This window comes from Arachis ipaensis, chromosome B9 (assembly GCF_059453495.1).
Source record: "Arachis ipaensis isolate K30076 ecotype BB chromosome B9, ASM5945349v1, whole genome shotgun sequence".
NCBI classification, from domain to species: domain Eukaryota; kingdom Viridiplantae; phylum Streptophyta; class Magnoliopsida; order Fabales; family Fabaceae; genus Arachis; species Arachis ipaensis.
This window is the reverse complement of record NC_142444.1, coordinates 61,983,362-61,989,293: the sequence shown is the minus strand read 5'-3', so window position 1 is coordinate 61,989,293 and position 5,932 is coordinate 61,983,362. Positions and strand designations below refer to the sequence as shown.

Genomic DNA, 5,932 nt, shown 5'->3' with positions numbered 1-5,932 from the left:
CGCGTCATTTGGAGATTTTTTCTTGTCACGCGTACGCGTCGCTCGTGTTCTGTGCTAGGCATGCGTCTGCATCATCCATGCGCGTGCATCGCAGCCATTTTCTTTAAAACATTATTTTCGCGCGTTCCTTCCACTTTTGCATGTTTCCTTTCTGTCCTCTAAGCCATTTCTGCCCTATAAAGCCTGAAAATACTTAACACACAGATCACGACATCGAATGGTAATAAAGGATAATTAAAATTAACAGTTTTAAAGCCTAGGAAACATGTTTTCACATATATCATAGAATAAGGAAGGAATTTTAAAACCATGCAAATTATATGAATAAGTGAGCAAAGACTTGATAAAAACCACTCAATTGAGCACAAGATAAATCATAAAATAGTGGTTTATCAACCTCCCCACACTTAAACATTAGCATGTCCTCATTCTAAATTCAAGAGAAACTGAAAAAGAGTGAAGGTAGAATGGTGGAATCTATGCAATGCAATCTATCTAAATGCAAGCTACCTAAATGAATCATGCAATTCTAATTACTATCCACCTAGATATATAAAGCTTACATATGGTTAAATTGAGTCAAATTTTTCAAGGAATCACATATGCACAGCCAAGGGCTAAATGATATCAAAACACATTCACAGTTGAGTTGAGTCAATCAAAAGAGTTCACAAACTTGCAAGACAATCAGTGATTAAACATAGATATATGGAAATGAGCTATTGAACCCTCACTGGATTTGTATATACACTCTAATCACTCAGTGTTTGGGGTTAATCACTCTACTCTTCTCTAGTCATGCTTTCTAAGACTTTGGTCTTCATCTAACCAATCAACAACTATTTAATGTACACATGCAAATATCATGAGGTCTTTTCAAAGTTGTAATGGGGTTAAGGCAAGGGTGAGGATATATGTATGGCCAAGTGAACTATAAATTGAATCCTTGATTAGTCTAAGATCTCACCTATCATATACATACCCTATACAATTGATGCCGGGGCATTTTGGCCAGTTTCACTGACCTTTTCTTTACTGTTTTAGGGTAGTTTCATGCATTTTCTTAGGAAATAAGCAAGTTTTGGGTAGAATTTCACTTACTTCTTGATTCAAGCAAACATGGTGCACTTTACATGGTTTCATGAGAATTATGCATGAATTATATCACAAATTAGATGATGCATGTCTCATGATGTGGATTAGAACTTTGATGCACTTTATTGCTTGATTTCAGGACAAAAGAAGCAAGAAAGAACCACGTTAGCAGCCACGTTAGTCTAACTAACGTGACCACTAACGTGGAATGGGAGCTAGCTTGCAACGTTAATAAGAAAAGTAATCACCAATAATGTCCTCGAAGCCATCATAGCCCACGATAAGAGTCACGTTAACTAAGTTAACGTGAACTCTAACGTGGAAGAAAGAAAGTAGAGCCAACGTTAGTGACACTCACCTTTGTCACTAATGTTGGACCAAGCTCATATTGAACAACTAAACCCCCTTTCATTGGGTTAGGGAGCTCTGTTGTAATTTGATGGATCAATATTAGTTTTCATTATTCTTCTTCTATCTTTTCTTTTGATTTTACTAGAAAGATTTCAATCTTCATCCAATTGGATAGTTATCTTGGAAAAGAAGCTATTCATACTTGGATCTCTTCTGAACCTTGGAAGAGGAATGAAGAGATCATGCTAGAAATGCTTTCTCATGTTAGACCAAATTGGGGTTGGAAGGATATGGTGACTATAATTCTACCAACACTTGATTTGGGAATGCATGTGGTATAATCAGTGACCATACTTCATCTCTTCTCATGAGCAATTGACCAAGGAATTGGCTATTGATCAAGATTTGAGAGATTGAATTACAAGGAATTGTAATTTGATCACTTAAGATTGCCAAGGAGATCAATGAACGCATTGATTGAGGAAGAGGTGAAAATGAATTTGATCCGGAGAATGCAACATCTCCTAAGCCCAATGAATTCCCCATTTCTGATCTTACCCATTCTCTTTAATTTCTGCAATTTACTTTTATGAGCATCTTTCCCATTCCCATTTAAGATTCTGTAATTTACTTTCCGTCATTTATTTTCAGCTCTTTACTTTCAGCATTTACATTTTATGCTATTTACTTTCCCGCCATTTAATTTCCTGCAACTCTCAAACCAAATTCTGCTTCGCTCAACTAGAACATTCCTCTAATTAAAGTTGCTTGACCAATCAATCCCTGTGGGATTCGACCTCACTCTATTGTGAGTTTTTACTTGACGACAATTCGGTATACTTGCCGAAGGAAAATTGTTGAGAGACAAGTTTCCGTGCATCAAGTTTATGGCGCCGTTGCCGGGGATTGATTTTGTATCAACAATGATTAAATTGGAGGATAACTAGATTGAGCATTTTTCTTTTGTTTGATTTAAGTTCATTTGAGTAATTTACTTTCTGTTCAGTTATTTTCTTCCCTTTCCCCTACCCATTTTCTTAGTTGTTTACAATTCAGTCCACTAACCCACTAACTGTTTGATATATTGCATCACTCACACTAACAGTATTTCTGTAGAAATTACTTTCTGCATCTATTTCTTTGCTTGTGCCTTGTTGGTTGTATGACAGGGAGAAGAAGCGGGGCTTCAACTTCATTTGATTCTGAACCTGAGAGGACCTTCCTTAGATTAAGGAGGGAAGCAAGAGGAAAGAGAGTAGTTGGTGCTGAGGAAGAGGAGGAGTACTTTGAACCAGATATGGATGAGAACATGGAGAACCATCATGAAGAAGAAGCTCACAACCATGGCCGAGAAGGTCCAGCACATCAGGCTGGGCAAGAGAGAAGGGTTCTGGGTTCTTACATCAACCCAAACCCAGGAAATTGCGAAAGCAGCATCCAAAGGCCAACCATACATGCCAACAACTTTGAACTAAAGCCACAGCTCATCACCCTTGTTCAGAACAATTGTTCATTCGGAGGAGGTGTCCAAGAAAACCCCAATCAACATCTAACCACCTTCTTGAGGATATGTGATACTGTGAAGTCTAATGGTGTTCATCCTAACACCTATAGACTACTTCTGTTCCCTTTCTCACTCAAGGACAAGGCATCTAAATGGCTGGAATCCTTCCCAAAGGAGAGTTTAGCAACCTGGGAAGATGTGGTGAACAAATTCTTGGCAAGATTCTATCCTCCTCAACGGATCAACAGGCTGAGAGCTGAGGTGCAAACCTTCAGGCAGCAAGATGGTGAGACTCTATATGAAGCATGGGAGAGGTTTAAGGACCTGACAAGAAGGTGTCCACCAGATATGTTCAATGAATGGGTGCAGCTACACATTTTCTATGAAGGCCTTTCTTATGAATCAAAGAAGGCAGTAGACGATTCATCAAGGGGATCTCTGAACAAGAAGAAGACCATTGAAGAAGCCATAGATGTCATTGAGACTGTAGCAGAGAATGACTATTTCTATGCTTCTGAAAGAGGCAACACTAGAGGAGTGATGGAGCTAAACAATGTAGATGCACTGCTGGCCCAAAACAAGCTTATTACCAAGTAATTAGCTGACCTCACCAAGAAGATGGAGAGGAACCAAGTAGCAGCAATCACCACCTCATCAACAACCCAAGAAGGAGTGAATGCAGAGGCAGAGGATGAGCAAGAACAAGCCAACTACATTGGAAACTCACCCAGGCAGACCCATGATCCATACTCCAAGACCTACAACCCTGGTTGGAGGAATCACCCAAACTTTGGGTGGGGAAATCAATAGGATCAAGGCCAAGATCAGAGACGTCACAACCCCAACAACCATGCGGCTCACCAACATTCCACACAAAGATTATATCAACATCACCCTAACAACACCTCTCCCCATCTATACCAAAACCAAAATAACCCAACTCACCCATCCACTCTCAACTCACCATCATCTGAAGATAGACTCTCCAGAATTGAGACTCTACTTGAGGGCATATGCAAAGAGATTCAAGATAATAAGGTATTCAAGGAGGAGGTGCGAGCCAATATCAAGAATCAGGGAGATACCATCAAGAGGCTGGAATTTCAAGTGGGATACCTCTCCGAGAAGATTCCCAAACCTACTGATAGCTTCCCAAGTGACATAGAGAAAAATCTGAGAGGTGAAGCAAAGAAAGTCAGATGGGAAGATTGCAAGATGGTTACTATAAGTAATAAGGAGACTAAGGAAGAGCTGAACAACCCATTAGAACAACCTGAAGATACTTCAGCAGGAAAGCAGGGGGAGAATCATCAAGAAACCACAATTACATAGAAGGAGCTGACACAGAAGGAGCTGCTGAGACTCTATGCACCATTTCTCCAATTACTAAATGGCTGTGTTGAGAAGAGACTATACTCAAAGTTTCTTGACATGTTTGCATCTCTCCATATAAACATACCATTCATCAAGGCCCTCCAACAAATGCCCTCATACATTAAGTATATGAAGGAGCTGCTGACCAAGATAAGCTCACTCAAGGGAGGACAAACAATAGTGATGAATAAGGAGTGCAGTGCTCTCATTCAACTAGAGCTGCCTACAAAAAAGAAGGACCCAAGGAGTTTCTACATCCCCTGTGCCATAGGAGAAACAATGTTTGATAAAGGACTCTGCGATTTGGGAGCAAACATCAACTTAATGCCTTTATCCCTTGTGAAGAGGCTGCAGATCAATGAGATAATACCCACAGATGTAGTTATCAGGCTGGCTGACAAAACTCAAAAACAAGCAGTAGGAGTGGTTGAAAATGTGCTGGTGAAGGTTGGAAAATACTTCCTGCCCACAGACTTTGTCATCTTGGACATGGAAGAGAGTCACCTCCACCCAATCATATTGGGAAGACCATTCCTAGCTACAGCCAGAGCACTTATAGATGTGGAGCGAGGGGAGCTAATTTTGAGGATTCATGATGAACAACTCACTTTCAATGTTTTCAAGCCCTCACAAGAAATAGATCAAGAGAACAAAGAACGAAGCAAAGATCACAGTGAGATACTGAAGGAAGAAACAGGCATTGAAGCACAACCAGCACATCTGGGAATCCCCTTAGTTGATGAACAAGGCGTTCAGAAGCTGACACAGCTCAAGGAAAATCAGGAGGAGCCTAAACCACCAGAGTTATATGAGACCAGCAACAAAATCTCTTTGGAAGAGGAGGTCACAAAGAGCAAGGCAACATCAAAAGGAACAAAGAAGAAGGTACCAAGGAGGTGGAGGAACAAGAAGATCCCTACAGAGGACTTCTCTCCAGGGGATAAAGTAATCTCAACGTACTTCCCAGTTATTCCCCCCGATCTCCCCACCATCCCATCTTAGCTACCTAAAGTTTTTACCATCAACAGAGTTCTCTCCCTAGAACATGTGGAAATCCTTGATGAAGCCAATGGAGATAGATTTACTGCAAGGGGGGAGGATTTGAAGCACTACCAGCCACCCTGACAAAGGAAAAAACGTCAAGTTAGTGACGCTAAAGAAGCGCTTCATGGGAGGCAACCCATGTTTTACATGCTTTTAGAAGAGTTAATAATGCAAGGTTCATGAATTCCAAACCAACCCTAACATACACTTGAATGAATCCTTTTATGCAGCATATAGTAAAGAACAAGTTTGGTGTTCAAGGCATACTAAGAGAGCATAATTGTGATGTTACTCTTAGAGCCTTGAACAAAAATCTTACATCACATGGCCACAAACTAAGTTTGGTGTCACCCATGGTGTCACCAATGTTGTATACACTGACACATTCAGTTAATCAGTTGGTTGGCATTCATGAATACTACTTAGTTAGTTATAAACAAAAACTATAAAAAAAAGTGGTAGTTGCTCCCATTTTTTTTATTTTGCTGCCACTATCCACACAATTAATAATTACATTTTTTCTTGTTTTGTAGGAAAATTGATGACAATTGAAAGGAAGATTCG

The 5,932-nt window shown here is 40.0% G+C and overlaps 1 non-coding gene across 1 annotated transcript; it reads right to left on the bottom strand.

Moving 5' to 3' along the window:
• Positions 1-3,196: 3,196 nt before the first annotated feature.
• Positions 3,197-3,303, bottom strand: LOC148544862 (small nucleolar RNA R71). The gene has a single exon (XR_015901638.1). It is a non-coding gene; the product is annotated as a small nucleolar RNA R71 (small nucleolar RNA).
• Between the last annotated feature and the right edge of the window lie 2,629 nt (positions 3,304-5,932).